The sequence below is a fragment of the Danio aesculapii genome, chromosome 6, assembly GCF_903798145.1.
Source record: "Danio aesculapii chromosome 6, fDanAes4.1, whole genome shotgun sequence".
Lineage (NCBI taxonomy): Eukaryota > Metazoa > Chordata > Actinopteri > Cypriniformes > Danionidae > Danio > Danio aesculapii.
The window spans coordinates 49741198-49756858 of record NC_079440.1 but is presented as its reverse complement, the minus strand read 5'-3'; the positions used below and the strand labels follow the sequence as shown (position 1 = coordinate 49756858).

Here is a 15661-nt window from a genome sequence, read left to right as displayed (position 1 = left end):
CCATAAAGACACTCAGACTACACTGTAAAAAATGCTGGGTTCCACACAATTCCTTTTTGTTGTCCCAACACAAATCGATTAAGTTAACTTAAATGTTTTTACAAGTTTAAGTGGATTGAACATTAAACTATTAATTTGTCCCAAAAAAGCCTTAAGAATTGTGTTGATGCAGCTCATTGTAAATAAATAGTTTAAACAAGCAACAAAGGTCATTTTTTAATTGCACTGTAAAAAATGGTACGTTCCACACAAACCCATCATGTTGTCCCAACACAAATCCATTAAGTTAACTTAATAATTTTTTACAAATTTAAGTGGATTGAACATAAATCAATTAAATTGTCCCCAAAAAAACTCAAGAATTGTTTATTCAGCTCATTTTAATAAGTACTTAATTTTTTGAGCGTAGCTCTGAATTCCTGCAGTACACTTTACAGTACATTTTATACTTCAATTTCCCAGCATGACTTTCATAACTCCTTGTATGTTTTTAATCTGTATTTTTGATGGTTTAGCTGATAGTCATTATTTTTGAACAATATTTTAAAAGAGGGCTTAATCAGTGTGCTTCTCGACAGTGTTGTCTGTATCTTTAAATTGCATAAGCCCTTTAAATATCAATGGATTCTGACTGGCTGCCAATATTATAACATTCGTCAACAGAGAAAGATCATTCTGAAACTGATCCCAATGATATCGTTCCTCTGTATCTTGATCGTTGGCTAACACTTTATAATACCTGCACAATATGAATAATTTATTAAGCATTAGCAAATAGTTAAGTAATCATTTGTAAAGCATTAACTGTACATTAATAGAGATTAGTAAGCAGCTTATTCCTACAGCTACAAATGCTGTATGCTTGACTTATAGGCACATCTGCAGTGTGTTTAATGCTAGTATTTTCATACTCTAATTATAAATTTTTCATCACTAAATTAAGTATTACTTACTAAGCAGTTATTTAAAAGTAGTTTAGAGTCTTTAAAGATCATTCAGACTGAGTAAGTAAATGAATAATAAGCTATTCAAATTAACATTTTTTTATCTTATTATTCAGACACATAATAACGTTACGCTAGATGTTAATAAATGCTTTATTAACACAACTTCATGCAGTTTTGTGACCTAATCTAATGTGAGAACTATTTATGCTTAAAACATAAAAGGAAATGAATGACAAAGTGATTCATAGCTTATCGCTGCTTATTAAACTGTGTATTAATGTCTAGCAATGTAGAGTTAATGCTTTAAAGGTGCTGTGTGTAAGCTTCTAAATACCATATTTAAGAAACAGGCAAAGTGAACATTCTTGTTTATCTAAAAAAATGCTAAAGTCAAATATTCTGTTTTGGTAATGTGAGTTACGTGCTGAAACGGCTGTCTTTGTTTTGGTCACTTAACCTGCTCACTGCCAGTTTAACTAATTACTGTATATTTCAGCACCCCAGGTTGCCTTGGTAGAAAACAGCTTGATTTATTCAGTCAGGAAGGCTCTCAAAGCATGTGGCCATGACTGAAATGCAACCTCTGGTGGACAGTAGCAGCTGCCAAAATGGGATGTGGTTATTAATGAACAAATAATTTAAAAAAATTATGAACGTAAACATTAGTTAAGCAGGTTACATTGTAACATTGTGTCCTAACAGCACACTACATGACCAGATTTGCAGTAATCAGCAATCTGGCTGTTTGCACCAGACAAAACACGGCAGAAATTTAAATACAGCCATTCAGAAGCAAAGAATAGTGCACTTACTGCATTCTAACAAAATAGTAAGTCTTATAATCTAATGAATACATATTAAATCTCTTTAACATTATTAAATGTACATGCTGAAGCACTGATATGTGTTGGCTTGCACTGAGTCACATTTCTAAAGTTCAATTTTGAATGGTTTATTTTATTTTCAAGATCTCAGGTGAACTATCTGCTGCTGCTTTCAGTACGATGGCAATAAATCTCATGTAAAATGGCATTCATCTCACATTATTAGCATTTAACTCTGAATAAAGCACATGAGGTGTACCTGAGGTGATCATTGTCGTTTCTAAAATATAAATTTCAGGTGTTGGTTAGGACAAAAACTATTTAATATGGAAAATATTCCGTATATCCCGTGGTGTTTCTTTAATTTAGAACAATTTAAATCAGCCTTTAGGCAGTCAGTCTTGCTCCTGTTGATGTTGTCAATCTGGCAACCTGCACTTGTGCTTGTTTTAAACCAGTAGTGCAATCTCTAGTTCAACCACTGGGTGTCAAATTAAATAATTCACCTTTAAAATGATTAATTAACCGTTTACTAATGCTTAATAGATGATTCATAGTGTGCAGCTGTTATAGTGCTATCATTATAGTCATCGTGATCTGTGTAAATGTATTGTGTTTCTTTTAAAAAAATGCATTCCTTTGCAAGAAATTTCAGTTCTATGGTAAAAGTATTGGGTTTCAATTTACATAAAAAATACAGCATTTCTTTGAGACATTTGGCGATCTCTGAATTGTATTAGTATTATGTTTGTTTATTTAAATTTTTACATTTCCCAAGAAACTGATGAATTACAGTACATCTTCAATGTGCCTAGCTCAGTCAGGGGGCATCAGCAAGCTCCAGTGTGCCCTAAGCACCCACCCAAAAAAAAGCATTTCCCGTCTCCATCCCATTTCCCCTGACAAGGTGATGATGTTGAAGTTACACCTCTCACTGTTCATCTGCTGGACTCATGGCTTCCTCAGGGGTGTTCGCTGAATGAAGCGCTGGGGAGTCTGGAAGATTAAAAACAGCCACTGAAAAGCCTGGCAGGATTGGCCAGCGAGGCTTTGACACACAGGCTCTCTCGCTGGGAAGACTTTTCCTTTGTCCCGCTCCCTTATTTATATTGTGTAAGCCCTGTTCAATTCCTGGAACATGTTCGGAAGGCCTGAGGTGTGAATTTTATGGAATGAAAGCCTTGGCGATGTTGAGTTGCCAAAGGCTTAGCTGTAGAAACTGTTGACTGGTTTCAGTGTTGCCAAAATGATTATTTTGATGAGAAAAAAATCTCTCTGTGTGTGACGTTTAAAGGATCGGTAGTTTCATTGGAGATGGCAACTTTAGGAGTGAATCGGTGGAATGCAGTGCTTGATCACCGGAGAGCCAGCTTAATCATATTCATAAATTCAGCTTCTGACATGACATCATGTTACACCTTTAATATTTCTTTCTGTTGCCATTCACACAATGCAGTTGAAATGTCTGACACCTGGTTCTGAGGTTTGTGTTGTCTTTTTTTAACACAGCATTGTTCCAAAGTTAGGAGTTAGGATGACATTGCTTATGTTTTCGAAGTTTCTTTTGCTCGCAGATGATTTTTGTTTTTTTATTTGAACAAAAATAGTACAAAAACATTGTGAAATATTATTAAAAATACATTTAATCCATATATAAGTAAGTAGGGATGTCCAGATCAGATCACATGATTGGAAATCAGGCCTGATTACGAGGTTTCAGACTCAATCTGAATCGAATGTTACCTCCCGATCAGGACTCAAATATATGTATATAATATATATTGTCATTATTTTTTAACACATCTATAGTTATGTGGTGGCACAGAGTTAGAGCTCTGTCTTGACGCAACGTGTGCAGCATGACATCACTTTGTTAGAGAGACGCTATTGGTTACTTGCCAGCAAAGTAGAACACGGAAGCAGCTTGAAGCTGATAGCGCTAATATGTCTGTGGTCTGGAGGTATTATAAAGTTGATATCGACAACATTGCCATACAAACTGTGAGATATGTAAACATGGGATTTTAAGCTGAGGTGCTATCTGTTTTTATATTAGATTTTTATTTTGTATTTAATGTTGCACTAAAGTCCAAAGTGAAGAGTTCATGTTATTTATTACTTGATTGTTCAAGCTATCTCACAGAAGTGCTCTGTTTATTGACAAAGTTGTTGAATGTTAAAATAAGGTGAATTAAATAAAAAAAAAGGAACAACCTGGATTTGTTTCTTCACTATGCTTCATTCTTTTTATGGATTATAGAAGTATCAGATCTGGTTTCGGTATTGGTAGATACTCAAAATCAAATTAATTGGACTCGAGGGCAAATAAATCTGATCAGGACATCCCTATAAGTAAATAAATAAATAAAGTTTCTACTTCAGATGGACATAAAGTGGGTATAGTAAGTATTCAGACTCCCTTACATTTTTCATACTTTGCTATATTGCAGCCATTTGCTAAAATTACGTAAGTTCATTTTTTTTCCTCAATAATGTACACATCACCCCATATTGACAGAAAAACACACAAAATTGTTAACATTTTTACAGATTTATTTTAAAAAACTGAAATATCACGTTTCTAAGTATTCAGACCCTTTGCTCGCTCTATTCTTCAAAAATTTTGTTCTCAATTTGTAAGAGGAAGCATTTTTTTTCCACATTATTTCACTCATATATATAGTTATATACTACACACAAAGTAAAAAAGTTTACTCAACTTAACATTTTAAGGTAACAAACTTTTAAGGTAACAAACTTTTAAGGTAACAAACTAACAAACTTATTGTAAAAAATGTTAAGGTAACAAACAAGGTAACAGACATTTTTGAGTTGACTAAACTTTCAACCCAATTACTGCACTTGACTCGATTAAAGTTGAGAAAACTCAAATGTCCTGAAGTTTGTTGCCTTAATATTTTAAATTTAAGTTTTTTTACAGTGCACTTCAACATGTTTTTTTTTTTACTTTTTTTTTGGCTTCCTCTTCCCCTTATATTCAATACTTTATTTATTAAATATATTTCTGTTTTCATATTTTCTCCCTTAAAACTGACTTGACTACATTCAGTACATTCAGTTCAGATTCATACATAATATATGAGAATATATTTATTATAGGTTTAAAACCTTGCATTGCATGCTTTTAGATTGAAATTTTATTGACTGGAATTTTAAGTTAGCTTCATTTGTATTTTTGCCAATTTCATTATTAGCCAAATCAGTTACCTGATTATGAATCCACACAGGATTCTCCATTAAAAACCTTCAAATATAAGGTTTACTGTATTATTCATTCAATTTCCTTCGGCTTAGTCTCTTATTTAAAAGGGGCTGCCACAGCAGAATGAACCATTCCAGCATATGCTTTATGCAACGAAAGCCCTTCCAGTCACAACCCAGTACTTGAAAACACCCAAACACTCTCACATATACACTCACTGTATTAAAAACCTTAAAATATATACATATGACAATTTGAACTTTCTAAAATACATCAAATACGTTTACAATTAATTATAAAGATGTAACAAGCAACATGTAACAGCACATAGTAAAAAGACTAAAATAGTATTTTCTTCTAAATATGTATTTAGATATATGATATTTAAATTTATACAACAGTTCAGTCTGGTTCTTGAATCTGATTGGCTGATAGCCGAGCGATATTCTGCAAATAACAGCACTCGTCCAGCCTTTTAACCCTTCACCCTTGTGTATTACTCTGCCCACAGAGACAAGCAGAGGATACTCCGTTTGACAAATATTGCAGCTGTTGGGCAACATCATGTACTTTTTGAATCTTTTTTTTTTAGTCGAGAATGTAGTTTTTTTTTTTTAGATTGCAACTATGCATTTAGTCATTTAGCAGAGAGCTTTTATTCAAAGCAACTTACAAATTATGCAGTTTATTTATAAGAATAGTGCCTATTTTAAATATTTATAATTTTGTAGCATCAGATTCAGTGCATCAGCTGCCATCAGGCTGTCTGAACAGACCAAACAAAGCAACAGAGACCGCATAATAAGTCCTTCGAGGAGAAAAACAGCATTTTCTCCACGTAAATTTCAAACTACAGCTCAACAAATCATTATAGATCAGGTAAGTGACATTCTAAGTGGATCTCTTACTTTTGAAACTGGGGGTTAACTATTGTGAAATCCCAATTGCAACAGAAATACCGGGGAAATCTCTGTAGACTGATGGCATTTCATCCCGTTCAGCCTTATAATCTTAAAATGTGAGCAAAAATCCCCCGTTTTGTCTTCACTTTAGTCATTATGCTAGAGAATCATTCAAATACTAGCTCTAAAGTGACGTTGGTGAAGTAGCAATGTTTTCTGCTGTTCTGATCGTCAGCTGCAGATGTGAACGAGTGGCAGAATAAAGTAGTTCCTCGTACAAAAGTGGTTTTGAGACTCTCGATATTTGATTTTCTTTTTTATATACACGGTTATGCCATTATATAAACGCAATATCATGCTAGTAGCATTGTGATGTGGCTGAATATCGTTATGCACACTTCCCACCAGTGCCAATATACAGCCACATTGCACTACTACTCGTGTGATATTGCTAATATATGGATTTATTTAAATCAGGTCACATCGGATCTTCTTGAATCTCTTCAGCTCAGAAATGTCCATGTTTAGTGCAATGAAGATTTCAGATGTGTTCTTTTATATGTAGCTTATTATTTTTGGAGATGTGTCCATCAAATGAAAACTGTTTTGATCAGTTGTTATTGTGTTCTATAGCATCTCTGAGTGACAGATATATTTTCTTTCTTCAGGGACCTTGTGCAAATAAGATTTTGTAGAAACTCGCTTTTATGAGACGCTCATTTTTCCTCTTTTCTAGCACTCCCTAATGTAATAGATTGATACGGTGTGACACCTCTGGATATCTATCATGTCTGATAGCAAAATCAATGTATTCCTGCGGACAGTTGACACATTAAATGTTGATAAATCCCTGACATATCTCTAAACCGAGGCAGTTTTTCCCCCACACTCCGAGCCCACAAAATAAGATCAAAGAAAATCAATGAATATTGCATATGTTTGTCTGGAATTTTGTTTTCCACAAAAAGTACACAGCAGGCGCACTGGCCTTTTTTTTCCCAGTCACGACACCACCATTGAGTTTGCTCAAATGACACGAGATTGGCTCACTTCAGAGGACACGAGCACATACATCATTTTCATTGTAAATGTTTGTGGATGAGAGAGCATAATCCTGGTTTGTGCACCGTTTCTGACAAGCCGCCATGAAACGCTGACATGTCTACCATTCATACTCATCTCCATGACAACCGGAGACCTGAGCCTAGCATTGTGATCCATCACCCTGATATATCCCCTCATTTCACTGATATATAAGACTCATATACTGGCGCAATGCACATAAAATGAATTATGCAGCCAATAGACCGTGAGGACCAAACGTATACAATGAACAGCAAGACGAATGCCGTACCTGAACGCAGTATCTATCAGAACTGATATAAAATGGAGGAAGAATGGAGAAAATAGTTTTAAAGCCCACATGAAGCCATTTCAAATATCTGTTTTCTATTAAAATGGGATTATTTGTAGAAACTTTTGTGTATTAGTAATTTTTGATGGACAATCTGAACAGATTTGAACAAAACTGAAAGCAAGGCCTTTTCTGACTTCCTTGGTTATCTTTGAAAGCCTGCTTATTTTGGTTTTGCTAAGAAAATCTAAAAGACGTGATGCATCAAGAGCCTTTCTTAGGTTCATTGAGACATTAAATAAATGCTTATATACAGATTTGGGTTAGTTACTTTAAAAAGTAATAGCTTACAAATTACTGGTTGCTACTGGGAAATTGTAATCTGTTTACACTGCTAATTACTTCATGTAAAAAGTAATCAGATTACTAATTACTTTACTTTGAAGTTACTTTTAAAACATATTAAATATAGTTTTTGGGTGCCGGTGTCCTCCTTGGCCTTGGTGATGAGCATTGTTGTAGAATGCTTTCTATTCAAGTGCTTGAACAAGTTGCTGGTTGAGTTAAAATCAGTCTAAAGTTCTTTAGATACTGGACATAGACTGCATTTTACAGCAATATTTTAGTTTTTACGCTCAATAAAAAGAAATAAATGTCTGTATTTCCACTTGAAGAAGCAACCACTCTCGACAGCAGCTATTTCAGTGCGCGATCTCCAGCAATTTAAAAGTGCTAACTTAAAATACTTCTTTTAAATCAGTTTTTTCTTCTAAATATTACATTACACTGACTTTAGTAACCATAATCAAATTACACAAATTTTAAATGTAATTCTTATATTACTACGTTTCTCAAGAATGTAATTAGAATACAGTAATGGTAGATAATTCAAGATAATTCTTACAGAGGCATTCCTTTAATGTCATATTTCATCACACAGTGTGCTGGTTGCAGTTCACTTAACAGCCACTGGTGTCACTAATACCAAGGGTTTCTGATACTAAGTTGCTGATTCGTAGGTAGTCTCGTAGGATGTAATGAGGACCGTAACTCCCACGGTTCCACACTCATTAAAATATACCTTTGTTTGTTTGTTTGTCATGAATATGTGCCCTCTAGTGGCAAAGTGAGATATTATGGCTTTTTTTTGCATATAATGTTTAGCGTAGTTTCAAGCCTACCTCACGGCAATCCGTAACTTTTTGATTTAGTGGCTACCCAGGCACACAACGTCATAAGACGTTAACAGTCATGATGTCAGGTGACCAAATTTTTATGTCTAGTCAGCGTCTAAGGACAACGTTATTTTGACATCCAATCATGACATCAAATGACGTTGATTTTAGGTTGTGGAAAAGTGAACAAAATCCAATGTTGAGGCAGCATCTTAAACCAATGTCATATTGAAGTCAAATACTGACATTTATTCGTCAAGTATGGCAACCAAAATCCAACGTCTGATAGACGTTGTAGTAGTAACGTCCACACACCGTTAGGTTGTAACATCATTAGACGTTGATATTTTGTTGATTTTAGGTTGGGCATGGACATTGACATGGACCTGACGTTAAGTTCTATGATGGTTAGGTTTAGGGCCGGGATTGAGTGCCATGCCTCATTTTTTAAATTGCACGATTACATTTTTGTACAATTGAACTATGAAATTGTATAAATTAGCCACTAAACTGACAAAACAAAATAGTTATGTTTCCTTTTAAGATCAGGCTGGTAGTTTATGTGGTATGTTTGTTTTCATAACCTTAAATCTTCTTGTTAAATTGCTGAATGCCTTCTCAATTGTAAGTTGCTTCGGACAAAAGCATCTGCTAAATTACGAAACCTAACATTAATTTATTGAACAACGTTTGACGAGATTTGAAATTAGAAATTAGGTTTATTAAATACTTTTTAATCTAAATATATAATGGATACAGTAATTCAGCCAAAAAATGCGGATATGATATTTTTTACCGTATTGCCAAGTCATATTTGATGCTAAATAGATGGGTTGTGATTTTGTGCTTGTCATTGGGTCTGTATGAGTATTGAGTGGGACCTCTCCAGCTATATGCGCTTGTGGTTTCATTTTCAGAACTCATCTTTGTTTTTTTGTCTATGGTAGTACCTAAATGTAGTATCTTTCAACATCAGATCAAATACGAAACAATTTAGTTTTTTGAGAAATTATAAAAGCTTTGGTTTTGAAGTCATTTCAGAACGCCTGAAGAAAACAAAGTGCTCATCAAGAAAACAAAGATGGTTTGCAGCGAAATCCCTCTGAATTAGAACATTTTACATCGACACACTTATAATTCAGGGCTTGTAAGCGGGTTTAGCAGCTGATAAAAATGAGAGCACTGCCGATTCTTCTTCACATGAGGCCATTTCCACAGAGGCGACACTCCAGACATTAAACTAGACCAAACGGTTTATCTGACAATTTAGTCCCTTGATTAGTCATTCATTAGACATGTTATACGGTTCCTTGAGGTTTTTTTTTCCAGAGTAACAATCCCCATAAGGGGGTTCTGGAGTCATATTTTAATTAGCAGCTGATTAAGTAGGAAATTGTGGCATCTGAGAGACGAAATAATGAAAGACATGCGAGGTAAAGGTTTGTGGCAGAGGGCAGGTTATGGATGGAGCTGCTAAGCTGTGCGCCGAGAGATATCAAGAGACGAAAATGGTTCCGCATCAAAGGTTTTACACCAGGATTACACGATGAGTTGTTTAATGTGGGAGAAGGGACAAAATCAAGGTCCGACCCACCAAATGGAATGCTTCGTTAAGAGGATAAGAACAAAGATTCTGGAAGGAGGACTCGAGTGGGAGGCTGATTGGGTTGTGGAAGCACGTTGATTGAGGCAATCAGACCTGCTACAACAGCCAAAGCCTTCTTGTCCTTCTCTGTTGTAGGCCGTATTTTCTGAGCAACCTTGGATGAAAGATTGGCTGGAACGTGGCTGACCTCCAGACGATCCCTTTTTATGTGCCTCGCCGTGATCAAGCCCTTTTATTTCCACTGTTAAGATTAGTGCACTCACAATGCTGCCAGGTTTCTGCTCTTGTTTGATATATTACAGTTACGTTGCTGTTTGTAAGAAAGATACAAAGCCTGGAGACGCTTTGACGGGAGTGATGGGATCTGTAGACATGGCAAGCGATGTAAGCTCAGCTATATATAGTCGCCACAGCTGTAATGGTGCAAATGACAAATGGCAGCAGCTTCTATATTAGGAAACGCCAGCCAACATTCAGATGAAGGTCTCAAAACAACACAAAAGCAGAGTAACTGTGAAGGAACAGATGAGACCGTCTTGTTCTTTTTGTTTCTACCTGTTTAACAAGGTAAGACATTAACAATGTAACCATTAAAAATGGAGCTGTTTACACTATTGCCATGCATTGTGTTTGCAATTTATGAAGTAGCTTGAAGATTGCTCTTTTGCTTTATGTATGATGTTTGTTTATACCTGTTTTAAAAGGGCAGGCACCAAGGGTACTAATGGTTTACTATTATAATGCATTGTGTATGCAAACTGTATTTATGAAGTAGTTTAAGTACTTGCTTTACATATAATGTTCACATTAACGGGACAAGAAGGGAGTTTAGTATGCTCCAGTGGTTTTGATATTTATTTTATAGAGTTGTACTACATGTTTTCAGTTATACAACATTTATTTGTTAAGTTAAAGTTAAGTGCCTCTTTGAAGTTCTTTCTGTGATCATATTTGCTGCTTACAAGTGATTTTACATTGAAAAAATCATGAGAAGCCTGTGTGAATCTTTGTATACATTTGAAAATGTTTTGATTGACTGAAGAAGGGATTGGTTTATCTGGTGACAAGTGAAGCTGGGTCTACAGTTTAAACATTTACAATGGTGCTGTTTTTGCTGTAGCAAATAAGATTTATTCTATTCGAATGACTGAACCACTGTCATTTAGTACACTCATTCTGTAAGTTTCTCCTTAAATCTTGTTGAAGCACCTTAAAGTTTTGACAATGAATAGCATGAGCAACTTATGCAACTTATAGACTTATGTTGTGTAACATTATTTTTCATTGATTGGACAAGCTTATTTAAAAAAAACAAAAAAAACAGTGGTTCAGTGGTGTAACGTGAGGTAGACTAGAGCTGAAGATCTGTGCCCGAACCCGATGGGACCCGAAGGGTTTGGGTGGGTTCGGCTTAATTTTTATCATTTTTTGGGGTGGGGCCAGGCTTGGACTTGCGCAGTAAATAAACAGTCATGTGATGCATTTCAATTAGCATGAGAAAGTAATCAATGGTTTGTTACAACATTAAAATCCATCCCTGCACAGGTGAAACAAATGATGACAGAGAAGTCAAAAAGAGCGAATTTTGACTGTGGTCAGGCCAGAGGCCAGTTTAAAAAGAAAGCCAAGGTATTTTGGCAGTCGCTCACACACTGTGTATGATGGTAGAGTGCTAAACAGCAATGTACAGCATGTACAACAAGCTGACAAAAAAATGATGAGGTCACTCGCTACATTGAAACCACTGTCATGGAAAATGAAATGGATGTTCTGGTGGAAGATAAACAAACATTCCTACCCAAAACTTGCAAAATTAGCCGGATCAGTACTATAAATCCTGACCTGTAGCAGCAAAGGGTGTTTAGTGATGCTCAGTGAGTGCAGGACTGCGCTAAAGCCATTTACAGTGGATTCAATAATGTTCGTCCACAAAAACACGTAGCCTAATCTTGGTGAGTAAAGGATTTTCAAACTATAACTAAATATTAATTAAACCATAAATGCATAATATAGACAGAGTATATAGGCTAATGTTGGCATTATTTTTTTATCATTCAGCTTCACTGTCGCCTTAAGGCCAGATTATTAAAGAGAAGTGGCGAAACAAATCCCGCAGAGCCTTTATCTTAATTTCGTTATTGCCAAATACCCGTCATAATTTATAATTTATTATAATTTAATTTGTTAAGAAAGACATGTTTTTATTGGTATGTTGGCCAATTTAAAGGCTAAGTTTATGTACCTAGGCCTATTTAGAGTGCTGAGACGATGTTACAGAGAACTTATTTTATTTCTTTGTTCCAACTTCCAAGTGCCTATAGCCTTCGTTTGTTATGAATAAATTGTGTTAAAACACATATAAATGGCTCAGTCTTGAAAAAAGGCAAAAGCCCTGTGTGCATGTGCACATTTGAATAATGTCGGGCTATAAACTGGTTCGAGCTTTTGAAAAGCTGTCAGTCAAAATGTACTTGTCAGCCTTGGGCCAAATTCTGTCGGGCTCGGTCCCTATCGGGCCTAACTTTTATGGCCTGATTACACAACTAAGGTGAACGTTGACAAAGTAAGTGCGGACGCAGTCCAAACGCAGGATTTATTAGCAGTATGGTCAGGCTAGCAATGGTCAACACGTGGGAAAACAGATGTATACGGGCAATCCAGAGTCGTAGTGAAATACACAGGCGAATGGTCAAAGGCAGGCAGCAGGCATGAATAAATAAACAAACAAAACAAAGCTAGGTTCAAAAACACGGAAGGCAAGGCAAGGAAAATGAGTTGTAATGTTCACAAGCAGTATAACAAGACTCAGCAACTTCTCTGTGTTTGTGTGCTGTATAAATAGTCCAGTAATGAGTCATAAGCAGCTTCAGCAGTGTCAGTCTAATCAATGGAGACTTGGAGCATGTGTGTGTGTGTGTTGCATGACTGGAGCTTGTCCATATACCGGCAGATTTGTAGTTCTATATGATCTGTGTGTTTACCAGTGATCTGAAAGGATTAGATCACTGGCGATTGTGACAACTGGCACTGAATGCTGTGTGTGAATGAAATGAATGAATGAGTGATTTTGGTTAATCATGTGAGTTTGGGTTAGTATGATTTGTAATGTTTAATATTAATACTGTATAATAATATTTAAAAAGGTGGCACGGTGGTTTAGTAGAAAGCACTGTTGTTTCACAGCAAGGTCACTGGTTTAAGTTCCGGCTGAGCCAGGAGACCTTTATGTGTGGACTTTGCATGTTCAGGTTGTTTCCCACTGTTGTTTTTTTCCTGAGTTCAGACTGCCTGATTTTAGCCCTGATTTTAACTCACTGACAGGTTTTGAGAAATCGCCAACAAATGCCCGAAATCACAAGCAAATCGGTGCTCGTTCACATGAGTAACAATTACACAGTGTGAACCATCAAAGACACGATCTGAGAGAATCGATGGTGAGTCATTGATACCCGTGAGAAATTTGTCATGCTAAATATCTGGAGCTGTCGGCAATTCAAATCATGTATTTTGACTGAAAATAACATTGGTGATTACCTGCAGCCAATGGGAGAGCAGCATTCACTCGTGTAGGTATCTGAAGGTCAGCAGGAGGTTGAGGGAGATGTTAAAATCGCTTATTTTCAGTCTATTTGAACCCAAGAAATGGAGGAAAAACTTGTGGAAATTTGACAGGAGCTCTCATGTCTGTTTGTTTTGTCATCTGAGCAATACCACAACCAGGTCAAGGAGAAATTGCTAGTTCCGTTCAAATGACAGGTGAGGAAAATAGGTATATTTATTACCTCACTAAATGTTTATTTCTCATTATGTAGTTAATAACAAAATATATACTACGCCACTTCATGCTGTTTCCATGTCGCATGGTCATGTGTTTGGTTGTGAGAGATGTAGTTTGCAGATCGAGACAAAGTTGTCTGCGATTCTTCCGATTGTAAAGTCATGTCGTGTGAAACCCCCTGTTGCCGATCCATCTTGCAGAGTAAACCAAGCAGTGACGAAACTCTGCCCCAGATAGTCATGCAGTGTGAAAACATCTGTGACATGACTTCTTTGAAAATCATGCAGTCTGAACTCTGCATTAGTGTACTATCAGTGCTGGATTGTTATGGGAAGGGCATCTGCTGGTAAAACACATGCCAGAGTAATTGGCAGTTCATTATGCTGTGGTATATATGTATGTAACACTTTTCAATATGACTTTCAGCATGTTAAATCCTACCAGATACATTGCACTCTACCAAAAAATGCTAATGATGTCAACAACATTCAATAAATGTGTTAAATCATGTTAGAAACATGCTAGCAATTTGTTATAACTTGCCAGTGTAATGCAGGCCTTTTGGCAAGTGCTGTGAATGTAAACCTTATTCCCCTAATCTCAAGAGGTGCTCTGGAAACCAATGTGGGTGCTCTACACCACCTTGTTATACTGCCTGCCTGCCTGCCTGCCTGCAATGCCAGAATTGCTGGTTTAAGCCCGGCTCAGAGTGGCGGGTGTGTGTCAGACCAAAGAGCTAACATTGGTGCCGTGACCCGGGTGGCATTAAGGTCTATAAGGATGAGTGTAACGGAGGCCAGCTGGTGAGTACTGTGTTGGTGAACCTCACTCCTCTGATTTCAAGAGGTTCTCTTGCGACCAACATGTATTTAACCTCCTTGTTAGAGTGCCTGCCTTCCATGCCAGAATTGCTGGTTCAAGCCATACTCGGGTTGGTGGGTGGCTGACAGGTTACATTGGTGCCGTGACCCAGATGGGTGAGGTTTATAGGGTGAATATAATGGAGGCCAGCTGGTGAATGTTGTGCAGATAAACCTCACTTCCCTCATCTCAAGAGGTCCTCTCAATGTTGAAGACTGCATCCACTTGCTTCCTCGTTAGAGCACTGGGTTGAACCTTATTGAGCCAGTATAATTGTGGTAAATTATGAAAAATGTGATAACAGTGTGCTTCATCATGCCAGAAACATGCTATCAATGTGGTATATTATGCTAGCACAGACTTTGTGTTAAGCCTCTGTGATAAGTCTTGTTAAGGATCTATTATCTCCAGTGTAAATGGCAGTTTTTGTTTCTTGTACAGCATTTGTACTGCTTGTTTTCTATACCTCAATTCAGATGTAGTTATGTATGCTGCATTGAATCTTAGGCACTGTCGACCTTTTGCCATTTTATTTTTACAACCCACTCGTTTCAATAACTAAAAACGCTGCTTTATCCTCCTTACCACACTTGTGTTGTTTTCTTTTTCTCTTCGCCACGATCGTGTCTGGGTTGCATATTGAATCAAATGATGAAAATGAAATAAAATCTATATATATTTCAAGACAAACATCTGAGTCATTCTGATTCAGCTGGACGTTGAGTGGCTAAGCGAGACTCTCTTTCATTCACCTTGTCCTGGATCATTACCAGAGCCGCTGGTGTCGATGCCATTATCGAGAAACCAGCAGCATAGATGCACTGTTGTGATCGCCCCATCCTCTCACAGCCTCATTAACCAACAGCTTTCAATCACATAAAGCCACTTCATCTTAATACGGGAAAGACACTGCGAGGACTTTGCAGCAATACGCTTGGAGTCAGACAGCCGTAAAATATTCCGGTGTTACTTGGTATTCCGGTGAATAGCA

The 15661-nt window shown here is 36.6% G+C and overlaps 1 protein-coding gene across 3 annotated transcripts in view; it reads left to right on the top strand.

Annotated features, from left to right (window-relative positions):
- grm4 (glutamate receptor, metabotropic 4) overlaps window positions 1–15661 on the top strand; it is a 394250-nt gene that overhangs the window by 66536 nt on the left and 312053 nt on the right. Inside the window, exon 1 of one of the 3 annotated variants that reach the window (XM_056460430.1) lies at window positions 10459–10598. The exons of the other annotated variants lie outside the window; for them this stretch is intronic. The gene's annotated coding sequence lies outside the window, so the exon portion shown is untranslated. Of the gene's footprint in view, window positions 1–10458; window positions 10599–15661 lie in introns of those variants that run through there. 3 annotated transcript variants of the gene reach the window in all.